Genomic DNA, 14,399 nt, shown 5'->3' on the forward strand with positions numbered 1-14,399 from the left:
GTACCATCATGAGTGAGATAAAGGACTTATACTCAGATAGTACTCTCATGAGATGAGATAAAGGACATTTGCTCACATAGGGCCTCATGTAGGAAGCCAAATACCAGTCGGTAACGGCCGATTTTCGGTAATTATACCGTTACCGACCGGTATTTTGGCTTTTGAGATGTAGGGGGAGAATTTCATGATTCGGTATTTACCGAATCGGTAAAATTACCGAATCGGTAATATTACCGATTCGGTAAATTTACCGATTCGGTAAATACCGAATCATGAAATGAGATGTAGGGGGAGTGTGTGGTGGGTGTGGGGATTCGTTATTTACCACCAACTAAAGGTTGGTGGTAAATGACGAATAGGTGAAAAAAAGCATTTTTGTGCACGTTTAAATGTGCAATGTGGCAGACATACATGCCCTTAGGGCATGTATGTGCGCCACATGTGCACACATGGCCGAATCAGGGGTGCAACAGGGTGTCAATGTGACACCCTGCCACCCTTGCATGTGCTCCCCCATTACCGAATCGGTATTTACCGATTCGGTAATGAGGCATACCTTCCCATCAATGGGAAGGTATGTCTCATTACCGAATCGGTAAATACCGATTCGGTAATTACCGAATTTTTCCGATTCGGTAATATTTACCGACTCATTACCTACATTGCATTTACCACTTCATAAATACCGAATCGGTATGATTCGGTATTTATGAAGTGGTAAAGGCCAGCCCACCTACATAAGGCCCATAGTACTATCATGAGATGACATAAAGGACTTTTGCTCACATAGTACTATCATGAGTGAGATAAAGGACTTGTACTCACATAGTACTATCTTAAGATGAGCTAAAGGACTTATATTCACAGAGTACAATCATGAGATGAGATAAAGGACTTATACTCTCATAGTACTATCATGAGATGAGTTAAAGGACTTGTTCTCACATAGAACTATGATGAGATGAGATAATGGATTTATACTCACATAGTACTATCATGAGATTAGATAAAGGACTTATATTCGCATAGTGCTATCGTGAGTGAGATAAAGGACTTATACTCACACAGTACTATCATGAGTGAGATAAAGGACTTATACTTACATAGTGCTATCATGAGTGAGATAAAGGATTTATACTCACATAGAACTACCATGAGTGAAATAAAGGACTTATACACCTGTGAAACCTCCACTGGCTCCCCGTTGAGAAAAGAGTAACCTTCAAGATACTCACCCACACCCACAAATGCCTCCACAACACCAGACCCCAATATCTCAACGAAAAAATCTTCTTCCATGTACCCAAGAGAAACCTCTGATCCGCCGACTTCACCCTTGCCGAAACCCCGCACATCCTGAGAGCCAGAATGGGTGGAAGAGCCTTCTCCCACATTACGGCAAAGACCAGGAACGAGCTCCCTATCAACATCAGATGTGCCCCCACTCTGCACACCTTCAGGAAGAGCCTCAAGACCTGGCTTGTTGGCTGACCCAGAGCTGCACCGCCCCCCCCAGCGCCTTGAGACCTTCACGGGTGAGTAGTGCACTTCACAATTTCCTGATTGATTTGATTGACAGTGCCATACGATGCAATGCACTTGTAAAGGTGGATGGGATATCACAGGAGCGGCCCATGCAGGTAAGAGCAGTGGAGAGGTGGGGTTGGGTGGGAGGTGAGATTTCGACAGATAATGAAGAGGGAAAATTAATTATTTATTTAAGTTTCCCTCGTGGTCGTCTGTCGAATCCCCCCAACCCGGCCCGCTGCTCTATCATGCACGGCCCGCTCCTCGGATTCCGTCGTATTATGACGGAGTAATCTGTCTAGCCAACTCTTACTCAGGCCCTCAGTGCCCTATTCTTGTAAAGCAAATCCTAAAAGCCTGAGCGTTGATTATCCTCTCGGTCGCAGTTCACATTCCATAAATCCTGTTAATTCTTTGCCTCCTGATGAAAAGTGTGTGCCATGTATAATCAGTTGTGAAGGTTGGTTAATTTGTGACGGCCAATAAAATAACGACCAAAGCCGCAAACTGCTAATGAGAACATCAAAATCCGCAAAATAGACATTTGTTTTTTAGAGTGTGTCTCCTTCCATCTCCGGACCGCACCCTCACTTCAGGAATTCAGATGGGGACTCAAGACCTGGCTATTCAACTGATGCCGCCTAAGCTGCCTGGATCTCAGCGCCAGGATACATTCGCGGGTGATTCGCTGCGCTTTGCAAATCCTGATTGATAAGAGAGTCTTAGAAGTTAGTGGATTATGGGCATTATATGTGGGATGTTTTGAAAATGGTTTCAGTCATTGTGAGGGTGTGTAGGGGAATCTTTAGGGTGTTTGGAGGATGCACATGGAACTCTAGGGTGATGTGTGTTCCTTGGGTGTATGTATTTGTGCCTCTGGTGTATCCAACATGTCTGTTAGAGCTTTGAGAGTGTGGGGGAAACGAAAGTGGCTTTCAGCCAATTTAAGGGTGCATGGGGTATTTTCAAAGTATATGGGCGCACACTGTGGGTGTCCTGTCATGAGCATGCCTAGGGATAGGTAGGAGAGCTTGGGGTGTTCTAAGTATGTTTAAAAGTTGTTTGTACTCTTTGCAAGTAAGATTATGCCTGTGTGCCTGCCTATGGTGCTCTGTGTGGTTGTTAGTTGTGTTGTGCGATGTTGAATGTGTCTAGGAGTTGTTGTGAGTTTACTGAGTTGCGAATTTATCTTTAGAGAGTTGCTGGTGTCTGGGGTCATCGGAAGGGTTGCACTTTTTTAGAGTGTTTGGGGATCATTTTGAGGGTGTATGGGTGCAATATGAGGGTGCCTAGGGAATTGTAAGCATGAGTGGGAGTGTAAGCATGAGTAGGGGTGTAAGTGTGTTTCTGAAAAGTGTTTTAGAAGTGTTTGGAGTTATGTTATATTTATGTTATGCTATGTTTTGTGGTATCTGGGAATTTGTTTGGCTGTCTAGGGTGTGTTGTGTGTCTTTCTACTTGTTTTATGACTGTTGAGTGCGTGTGTTGGTTAGTTATTAGCATGCAATGAGCGTATTTGAAGGGAATCTTTGTGGCAATTTGTGGGTATCTGGGAGCAGTGAAGGTGTTTGGGGCATTGCAAGAGAGTGGGAGCATTTTGAGTCTGCATGTATACATGCGGAGGGTGTTTTCCAGACATCGTGAGAATGCTGAGCAGGGGTGTTAATGGTGCCAGGGTTTCCTAAGGGTTTCCTCAGATTGTTTTGACTATTGTGGAGCTATTTGGGGTGCATATGGCTGTCCAGGGAGAGTTGTGTGGCTTTTTTGTAGTATTGTACGGCTGTTTGATGTTTCTATTACTGTTGAGAAGGAGCTGGGTGACTAAGTTCATTTGGTGAGAGTGTGGAACAGTTTTGTGTGTTTATGGAACATTTTTTAAGTTCAGAAAGTTTTTATTGAGAGTAAAATCAGGGTGTCAGCACAAAATATATACTGTAAACCGTACAACATCATGTTCCATGGTTAATACATAGAGAGAAAATAAAAAGAGAAAAAGAATTGGACTAAGAAAGCAAAATAAGATACAATATAAAAGAAAAAGGCAAAGTAGATGAAATGCATAAGTATAAAGGTACCTCAAGAAATTTGTGGAATTATTAGGGAAGTCAGGGAGGCTTGGGAACTTCCTGTTGAGAGGGCTTTGGTAAAGAATATCGTCTAGCACTAACATCAATAAAAAGGGTAACAGGCGACCACAGCTCCGCACGCTTATTGGCCATATGAGGGGGAAATACCAAAGCATTGTCTAATCTGTGATTATGGCAAACAGTATACCACCAAGCTTTGTATGAAAGTTTCGAAAAATCCTTCCAATTAACAGTAATTTGTTGAAAGGCGACTGCCAATAATAAATCAATAATCTTGACATTGAATGAGGTCTCATCCCACACAGAAGAAAGACTGCCCAGAAATATATGAATGTAAGAGAAAGGAAATTTGGTGCCATAAATGAGGTTAATTTGAAACCATACTTGTTTCCAGAAGCTAAGCACCCGTGGGCAGGTGAACAGCATGTGGAACAAGTTAGCGTTAGGGGAGGAACAGGACCAGCATGTATCCGGAACGCTTGAAAAGTGCTTACTTAAAGTGGCTGGCATAAATAAGAGTCTGTTAGAAACAAAAATAAAGTTTGCGTGGTATTTGCTGCTCTAGAAGCTTTACGTAGTTTGGACCAAATACTCTTCCAGAATGATATTGACCAACATACCGCAAAGTCCTGCTCCCATGCCTCTTCCGCTTTCGTTTTCTGTCGATCAAGATCATTGTCTTGCAAGTGATTATAAATAATAGAAGCCTTGGGTGTGGTCAAAGCACAAAGTTTACAGGAAACTCATCTCACAGACACAGAATCTCTCAAATTGAAAAGAGGTTGAGTAGGTGAGGTTTGTTTCTCCGCAGGGGATGGTAAACTAAATGGAGTTGCGATTTTGTGCCGTAAGACTCTACCAGTTACGTTGTTGTCACAAGAATCAGATGGCGGTGGGAGATGGCTCATTGTCAAATTATCCCTAAAGGGGGGCCCGATTTCACTTCTTAATGTTTATGCTCCCACGGGTAGTGATACTTCCTTTTGGCCAGCTTTAGATAGGCACATATCCCTCTGTATTGAGGACAATTTTATTTTGGCTGGGGATTGCAACCAGGTGTATGACCCCTTTTTGGACAGGAATTCTAAGGTGCCCTTTATCCCTAATAAGATGCATAAATCCTTCACTCTTTCTATCCATCAACATAAATTGCTTGATGCTTGGCGCCTTTGTAACCCAACCTCTAGAGAATATTCTTTCTATTCCCCAACCCATCACACCCAATCCAGAATTGACAATATTTTTGTCTCACATAACATTTTGCAGTCTCTCACTCACGCAGAAATTGGTCCTATCCTCCTTTCTGATCAAGCGCCTGTCTCTATAGGCTTTGACATACTGCCGAGAAGTACTGCTCCCAGAAGATGGCGTTTTAACAATGCACTCCTCCTAGATCCCAAATTCACTGCTGCCTTTACGGTCTTTTTTATGGACTACTTTAAGAGAAATCAAACAGATCACCTTTCTCCTGCAACTGTCTGGGATGCCTTTAAGGCATCAGCGAGGGGTTTTATCCTGGGCTTTGTGGCTAAGAAACGTAGTTCGGCACGTAAGATTACGAAAGACCTCCTTCAAGACATTAAAACACTAGAGCATTCATACTACACATCCCACTCAGAGGATTGTCTCAGAACTCTCATCAATGCTAAACTGAAATTTAATAAACACTCAACGGAAGATGCCTCGCTTTATCTATTAAAATCCAGTGCAAAATTTTATGGAGGTAAAAATAAAGCAGGGAAAATTCTGGCTAATTACTTGAAGATCTGCCAAAATAAGTTAAACATTGATTCTATATCTGACGAACACTCAATTCTAAAATTCAAAGATACTGAGATTCTAAATGAATTTTCTATCTTTTATGAATCATTATATTCATCAGAGACCCAACCTACGGATCATTTGCTATCGCAATTCTTTGCGGACACTCAAAGACCCCAACATGATCCTTTGAACTTCTCTCCTTTAGAATTGGAAATCTCCCAGCTTGAACTTCTCAAAGCCCTTCAAATTCTTAAAAAAGATAAAGCCCCTGGCCCTGATGGTTTTACCGTCTAATTTTATATTCATTTCTCTAAGCTTCTCATACCCCAACTACACTCGCTCATAACTTATTTTTCTGCTTCAAAAAGTTCTTCGGGCTCATTTTCTGATGCTCATATCTGCCTCATTCCGAAAGAAGACAAAGACTCTAGGAATTGTAAAAACTATAGACCTATCTCATTGGTTAATATCGATTATAAAAAAACTTCTAAAGCTTTAGCTATACGTCTTGATTCTTACTTACCGAATATATTAGGAAAAGAACAATCTGGCTTTGTCACAGGCCGAGTCATCGCTGATAATACTAGACTCTTTTTCGATGTCTTGTCCAAATCTTCACATTTTAATCATCCTTTAGCTGCAATCGCATTAGACGCCGAAAAAGCTTTTGACAGGGTTGAGTGGGGATATCTATTTTACACCCTCAAATGGTTTGGATTCGGTCCCAATTTGATAAATTTATTATCTCTCCTTTATTCCATTCCGCGCGCTGCAGTTTGTGCTAACGGCTTAATCTCCCCATTCTTCGACTTAAGCATTCTGTGTCTGTGAGATGAGTTTCCTGTAAAAAAACAATATCAGCATCTAACTTGAGCAAATGTGACAGAACCCTCTGTTTTTTGATAGGGGAGTTTAGACCCCTAATATTCCAGGAGATTAGTTTAAGTGGCATGAAACATTAAAGCAAGGAAGACCAAGGTCAAACGAATAAAATAACTTGAGCATAAAAAACTAAAGTCCAATTCTTTGCGAATACCATGTAGAGCAACAAAAAAGATAGAAGAGGTAAAAAAGAAGAAGAAGAGTTCGGAACATGGAAGAAGATAAGGAAAATAAAGGCAAAAACAAGAACAGCAAGGAAAGGTATAGAGAAGAAATAAGTAAAAATGAGAGGGGAGTGAGAAGTTAGTCTTGTGAAAAATAAATGGTGCAGAATAATGAGAAAAAGGGAAAGAAGTAAAGGAAAACAATACAAAGCACTGACCAGAGGACATGAAGAGTAACAAACCTATAGGGGTAATATGTCGAGAAGAAGGTACCCAAAAAAATAAAACTATGAAATAAAGATTCAGTACGTTAAGGGTATAAAAGATTAAAAAAGAGGAAAAAAGTAAAATGTAGAAGATTAAGCAAAAAAGGAAGATAAGAACAAATGGTCAAAGCCAAAGATATAATCCATGGAAAAAGTTGCTAAAATAGCTGAAAAAAAGACAGGAGTGATGAAGAGGCAGAGAGATAGTAAAATGTAGGAATGCAATATAGAAAAGAAGGGTGAACATGAAAGTACAGAAGGAAAAGAAAATATTAGAGACACCAGGAAAACAAAACGACAGGGAATGCAAGAAAAACGAAATGACAAAAGGTAAAACACAAAACATACCTACAAAAAGGGATGTGGAGGTTGGGGTAGGCGGAGCCAAAAGGAACAAACGAACGTCTGGGGATAACCGGAACAGACCAGGGGGAATCACATCACAACGAAGATGTAGCTGTGGAAGCGAGGGAGAGCATAATTAATCATAAGCAAGAAAATTAGCGATAACAACGAATCAATGAAACCCAATAACATCAGACTATCACTAACATTCATAACCAAAGTAATATAAACCTGTTAATAAGGAAAGGCAGTACAGAGCAAAAATAGTAAAACATCTCGCAGTCTGTAAGATCAAAAAAGTAGAGAGAGTGTAAATGTGAAATAAAGAAAAGTCAGGTAGCGCTGGAGGACGAGGGACCTGAGACCACCATACGATCCATATCATGCGAGTTGATGAAGCTTTGCAAGCGGATTGGGCCTTCGTACGATATTGTTCTGTTGTTGTAGGTAACCTTGAAAAGACATGGGTGGAATAGGCCATATCTAGCCCCCATGGAACGAAGAGTTGGCCTCATGTCCAGAAAAGGTTTCCGTCTAGCTGCAGTGGCTTTCGAGTAGACTTGCGCAAAAAACAACGTAGAACCAGACCAGGAGATCCTATTTATGGCCCTAGCAGCCGCTAAAACTCTCAGCAGATCTGTGTATTCTAGTAAATAAAGGATAACACCTCGCGGCCTTTGTGATGTTGAAGAATTTGCAGGAACGCGGCCCAATCTGTGGGAGCGTTGTATACTCAACAAAGTGTCCTCTGGCATATGAAGAGTCTTGGCCAGGAAGGATTAGAAAAATGCAAGAGAGTCTGACCCTACGGCCCCTTCAACCAGACCGTAAATGCGTAAATTATTCCTTCTTTTGCGATTTTCGAGGTCCTCGACCTGCCTTTGAAGTGTGGAAACCTGAGACTGCAGAGAAATAACACTTTTGGGAGCATCCTCTAAGGAAGAAACATTTTGCTCAACAACTGTAAGTCTTGTATCCAGTTGAAGCCAATTGTCCGAAAGAACTTGCAGTTTGGAATTGGTCTCCTCAACAAAAGGTCTAAGGGCCCTAATTTCCTGTAATAGTAACTCCATTGAAACCGGCGGATTTGATTTAGGTGGCAAAGGGGGATCCTGTTTCAAACGTTTCACGTTGGATTTCCCCGGTAGCACTGGAGTGGGATCCATTATGGTATCTGTATGTTACGGTGCGATTAAGCTGGGGTCATCCAGTTTGGAAAATTCCGAAAAAAGTTTTGAGTTTTTGACGAAGAGGCGTCTTGGTTTGAATTTAATAAGGAAGGAGCCTTTTGTTCTGCCCATTAAATTTTAGAATGAGTGGGAAAGAGTTTGTATATACTAACTTGCAGAGCATAAGAGGTGTGCGCATTAGAAGATAAAAAAAAACAAAAACACTTTTGGGTCAGGAGGTAACAGTTATGACAACCAGGTGAGATCTCCAACCGAAAATGCAATATCAGCACCGAAGACAAAGAACTTCCCAATACACTGCACTGCTACAATGGCTGCAAATCATCCAATTAGGGGAAATTACCAGAACATAGTAGAAATTATGCTCAAAGATGGCACAGTATGATAAACCCAGCGTGAGCAACAGTGAAGCTGGAAGAAAAATTGCACAAAATGGCGGCTGCAGCTCCTTTCACTCATAACAGTTATGACGACCAGGTGAGATCTCCGAGCCAAAAGGCAATATCAGCACCAAAGACAAAGAGCTTCCCAATACACTGCACTGCTACAATGGCTGCATGAGGAAAAAAAAACGAACACACCGCGTTTCCGAAATCCAAGATGGCGGCCGCGATATCGCGTATGCGGACAAATACCTTTAAATTTTGGCCCAAATGCGTAAATTAGAGTCCTGTTGAGGTTATTTTCTTGATGAGCAGCATTTCCGAGAGGTTCGCCACCCAACAGCTTCAGTTGAGAAGTTCGCCGAACGCGATTCCACCGTGTCAATCCAGAGAGCCCTACATAGACGCTGCTGTATCCACTGGGCGCCAAGCCACGCCCTCTATGGAACATTTTGATGATTTATTTGTGCATTGTGAGAGTGGTGTGAGGTGTGGGAGGGTAGGCCAGATAAACAGGCATGGAGGCTGAATGTACTTCTTAATGATGAAGGTTTAATTAATTTGGATAGACAGAAATGCAACATCAGGCTGTTAAGACCTCCTTTTCTTCTTTGCTTCCTTCTCATCCAGAGTCGTCTTCTCCTCAATGGCACCTCCTGGAGGCTCGGAGAAGGAGACAGAAAGGAACGGTAAGTATATATTCCTTCTCTACCCATCACCACACCAACTGTGAGAACTGTGATAGGGTCTCAGTGGGTTGAAAAAATACAAAAACCAATAATGAATGTCTCAAAATAAGATCAGACGGGAGGGCTCAGGTAGTCGGCCCCTCCTCCTTTTGTTCTGAGAGTCCAAAGGGCGCTCCTAAACAATGGCAGTTAAGTCTTATGCGACCTCTATTTCCTTCATATATTTCGTAGGTTTTTCCTCACCTTACGGAGAATAGGGTAACCCCTATTTAAAATATACACAATCTCCTGTTCGGTGTTTTCCTCGCACCCGTTCTGCCCCTCTTGATATGAATGGCCTCAATAATACCAATGTTTTCTTTTATGCGGTTTGATGGGAAAAAGGGAGGAAGTTTCTAGTGAATCAGATCAGTGCTCCCCTCCGCCACCATGCCCTCCCTCCCCAACACCCCTAGACTGTGCCCACCCATCCCGCAATGACTTGCCCTCTCCGCCGCAATTCTCCAAAGCCCTTCCGCGTCCTCCGGCGGGCTCCACCGCTCCTCACTCCACGTCTCTGGAGCTTCCTCTGTCTCGCCGTCCTCTCTGTGCTCCTCTTCTGTGTCGGGATCGGTCCGTCCGTCTTGCGGGATCTCTGCGGTGTCCTTCGGCTGCTCCAGGTGAGCAATGGGTGTGTCCTCTCTTCTGGTCCTTCTTTTTCTTTCTCTATCTTTTTTCTTCCGGGCTCTTCTTCCGGGTCTGTCCACCGAGTCTCCGCCCTCCAGTTGTAACGTGATAGGTGGGTGTTACGGTCAGAGGGGTAATACGTATCCTGTGTTTAGGTCTCGCCTGACCCAGTGCTTGAGCTGGTCTGGCGAGACTTTAAGTAAGGGCTTCAAAAAATGCTACCGCCGGCTACAGCTTGCAGTGCATGTGCGCAGGCGCGCGCTTGAGCAGAGGCGCCATATGGCATTCCTCATGCTCATTAAGCACATCGCTCGCCACACGCTTGGTCGCGATCACTTTCGTGTCGCGAGACAGTCGCGCACGTACCACTCCCTTTATACTCTCTCTTGTTGTACCTCCTTACTACATTCATCAGCGCCTTTTTCTTCGAGTTTAAGCGCTCAGAAGCTGGCTTGTTAGCGCTGCAGGAACGGAAATGCGTGTAAATAAATGCTTAACTGCCGAGATTGTTCAGTCGTGCTCACAGACGAGGGTTGCCGGAAGTCCACCTGTTGTTTTACAGTCTTGTTTTTTATGTTTGCCTTTTTATACAGAGAGAGATTGTCCAGAAGATATCGGAGGGCTGTGCATGAGCAACAGTTGCATTACACCCGACATGGCGCCCCGAAACCAGCGGCGAGAGCCTTTTATTTAGTTTGGTGTTGAAATAATGATTTGTTATAGCCTAGAGACAACATCAAACAAAATAAAAGCCTCTCCCCGCTGGTTCCGGTGCGCCGTGGCATGTGTAATACAACTGATGCTTATGCAAAGCGCTCTGATACCATCTGGTTGAGTTCACTCCGTATGAAACTACAAACATAAAGCAAACTGTGTAAGCACACGGCACGCACAGAGTGACTTCTAATTCTAGTCTGCTTGCACCCCAGGCAGTGGGAGCCTTGACTTTTCAGTCCACTTCAGATGGGACAAATGTGTGAATGGCAAACGGGGATGTGTCCAGATGGTTGATGTTTGCAATTGAAGTGTTAACTTCTTTATTGCACATTGCAGTAGATGGAATTTCCATATTTTTGTTACTTGTTACAGAAACATAATTTCTTTTCAATTTCTCTCCTTGTTTTTGCGCTGTTCATTGTTCATTATAAGTACAACATTCTGGCCCGTGAGACATAGTTGCAGGTTTTTACAATCAGAAGTCCTGGTTGACTTTGCATTTCGTAACCGCATAATTCTTGAAAACAAGTGAGCCGTTCGGTAGCAGGCATTTGATGTTCCACCGGCATTATTCCTGTATGCTTTTCGGCGCTCGTGACCTCACCCCCTGCTGTGTCCTTGACGTTTCTGCTTGGCTGTGAGTTTGTGCTGGTAGTAATCACACTATTAAGAGCTCCGCTCCGTGGCTATTCCTCACGCACAGGAGGTCTGATGCAAGCGCCGGTATCCGTGCAGGTTTCTGTGCGGCATGGTCTGATGTGCCGCGTTTACTGAAGAAGAAGTTATTCTAACTCTGAACGAACTTCGGTCCTCTTCATGTCGTCTTATGAGAGGTGTTTGAAGAATTGCTGGTATGTTAGCGTGTAGACAGGGGTGTAGCTTCAATTGGTGCAGCAGGTTCCGTGGCACCGGGGCATAAGGCCTGAGGGACCACTGAACCCTCATTTTAAAGGAACACTATCCCCCCACACAACGTGAACACACATATTATTTATTACCTGCTTCTCTGAACACGTTAAAATGAAAAAGTGCTTATTTTTTTTATTTACTTTTTAGCACGTGCACGGACAGTGCATGTGTCTGCAGTCTCACTCCTTCAGCCCTGCACTCCTCCCATTTCATGTTACTTCAGTACCCCACATCCTCCCCCCACAGTCCATTGTTGATAGGCACAACCAACATCCCCCCCGCAGCCCTCCCACAGTAATTTAGCAACTTTAACAAACAAGCATTGGCATAGCCAATAGGTCTCGCCTTTGGGACCTTGTAAATGTTTAGTCATGGAACAGTTGATGTTATTGCACCAAGGATATTGTGCTGCATAACTAAATAGTTATAAGGTCCCAAAAGCGAGACCTATTGGCTATGCCAATGCTTGTTTTCTTTAATGGTGGAATCCGGGCAGACTCGACTCTGGGATAGCAGATAAGTACAAAGGATTGGGTTCGTTTTCCTTACATGAGGGTACTGGAGGGCGATTTGATGGTTTTTATGTTTTTTGGGAGCATTGTGAGGGTGTCTGGAGGGTGTCTGGAGGGCTCATACAGCTACCTAAAAATTGTTGTAGCAGTCAGGGCGCCGTCTTGCACTAGATATGAGCTTCTGTGTCGATAGGAAATTGTGAGTGTGCCTGTGAGGCATTATGAGGGGTAATTGAGGGTGCATTTTTATGTCAATTTATGTGATGGAGCTTCAGTGGCACTGTAAGAGGGGGTCTGTATGAATTGAGATGTGTGTAGAGGCTTTGTGAGAGTGTCTGGGACACTGTAGGTGTGTCAGGTAGGTTGGGGATTTCAGAGTTTGCGTTGGTACACTTAAGGATCACTTAGCGGTGGGGCGTGGCCGAGCCGCGGGCTAAGATGGCCACGTAGTGCTGAAGCTCCGCCGTCGACCCAGCTTAATCACACATGTCCCCGGCATCCTGATGGGAGAGATGGACAGCGGGCGCTGCCGCGGCACCTTTTGACCCCTGAGGCACGATCCGGAGCCGGTTCCGCCACAACTTCATCGGTGGCGGCCTGGGGGAAGATCGGACCCGGAGGCCTGCGGCGGCATGATGGCGGCCTAGATCGGCGGGCGGCAGCAGCTCACGTAGCGGCGGCGGCCGGCGCCGAGACAGGTACCGTGAGGGGGCTACGGGGGGAGGGTCTGGACACGTGGGCGCGGTCCGGACGGGGTCTGCCCTGCCTTCCCCACTGCAGCTGGTACGGGGCTGACCGGGCGATCGGCAGTAGGCCGACGCGGCCGAGGCGGCCTCGCTCACGTCCATCCCTCGGATCCCTCGCCGATTACACGGGCAGGGTCGGGGGGGGACCGGGATTGCCTGCCTGTGGTGGAGGGGGGCGGGCTGGCTCCTGGTCTGGACCGGGCGCTTGGGTCGCTCCTGCCCCGCGCCCCGGGCCCTTCTCTTGGGGCGCCCTGTGCTCCGGTGGCTGGGTGGTCTGGCCTCCTTAGCCCTGCGCTTCGGCCTCTGACTGCACAGCGGAGCCCGGGGGCCTGCACAGCGGAGAGCGGCGCGATCTCCTGCTCCCCTGCCCATTGGAGCTGCTGAGACGCCACGCGGGGGTTCCCTGGTCCAGCCTAGAGGGGTTTCTCCGGCCGGCCTGGCCTGCACGCTGCTGCGACCTACGCCTGAGGATCCGTGGGGTCGGGGCCAGCTTGATACGGCGGACGTGGCTGCGACGGCTGGAGGCCCGCGTCGGGTGGTGGTGCTCCGGGCTCCCTGGCTGGTCTGGCGCCATTTTGACGAGTGGAGGACGCTGATTCATTGAGGGCTGGCTGGAGTCCAGTCGCATGGGCTGGGGCATGGGTCGGAGGGACCCGAAGCAGAAAACGCTGTCGTTTGCCGGACCGGCTGTGCAGCCCTCGGAGAGGCCCCCCGACATGGCAGAGCAGGGTGGAGACCGGCCCCGTGGGTCGGCGGCTCGCGCCCCATCTCCAGACTGGTTGCAAGAGATGAGAGCTGGGTTTAAATTCATTGACAGTCGCTTTGACTCCCTGGACAAGACGCTGGAAACCATGGGTGCCAAGATCCAGGCCCATGATCGGCGGCTGGATGAGGCGGAGGCCCGGATTTCAGCCATTGAGGATGGTAATGCGCAGGAAACCAAGCGCATAGAGAGGCTGGAGCGCATATTGAAAGAAGTGGCCATTAAGAACGAGGACCTGGAATTGCGCAGTCGTCGCAACAATATACGAATTACTGGGGTCCCGGAGTCCACAGCGACGGGCCGGCTGGACATGTTTGTGGAAAACTTATTGACTGACATCTTCGGGAGAGACTCCTTCACATCTGGCTTTGTGGTGGAGAGGGCGCATCGCTCCCTGGGGCCGCGGCCTCAACCGGGGCTCCCTCCTCGCCCACTGATAGCCCGCATCATGAACTTCCGGGACCGGGACACTGCTCTGCGTCTGGCCAGGGAGAAGGGAGACATATCCTGGCAAGGCTCAAAGCTCTCCTTTTACCCTGACTTCACCGCTATGGTTCAAGAGGCCCATCGGAAATACGCTGGAGCGAAGGCCGCACTCCGCAACCTCGGCCTAAAATACGGCATGCTCTACCCGGCACGGCTGCGGGTGGAAGTGGACGGCCGGGTTAGGCTATTTGACAATCCTACTGCAGTGCAAGACTTCTGTCGTGCCTACCGGCCGAACAAGAGCCCTCCCCGGGGGGGGCGGAGGTAGTCAGTCCTCCCCTCCCAGTGGATTGGCGACCAGCC

At 46.2% G+C, this 14,399-nt stretch overlaps 1 protein-coding gene across 3 annotated transcripts in view; it reads right to left on the minus strand.

Moving 5' to 3' along the window:
- Window positions 1-14,399, minus strand: part of KLHDC8B (kelch domain containing 8B) — a 1,076,716-nt gene that overhangs the window by 944,415 nt on the left and 117,902 nt on the right. Inside the window, exon 2 of one of the 3 annotated variants that reach the window (XM_085624301.1) lies at window positions 7,043-7,147. The exons of 1 other annotated variant lie outside the window; for it this stretch is intronic. The gene's annotated coding sequence lies outside the window, so the exon portion shown is untranslated. Of the gene's footprint in view, window positions 1-7,038; window positions 7,148-14,399 lie in introns of all 3 variants that reach the window. One more of the 3 variants, XM_085624300.1, reaches the window with a different exon arrangement.

The sequence above is a fragment of the Triturus cristatus genome, chromosome 9, assembly GCF_964204655.1.
Source record: "Triturus cristatus chromosome 9, aTriCri1.1, whole genome shotgun sequence".
NCBI classification, from domain to species: domain Eukaryota; kingdom Metazoa; phylum Chordata; class Amphibia; order Caudata; family Salamandridae; genus Triturus; species Triturus cristatus.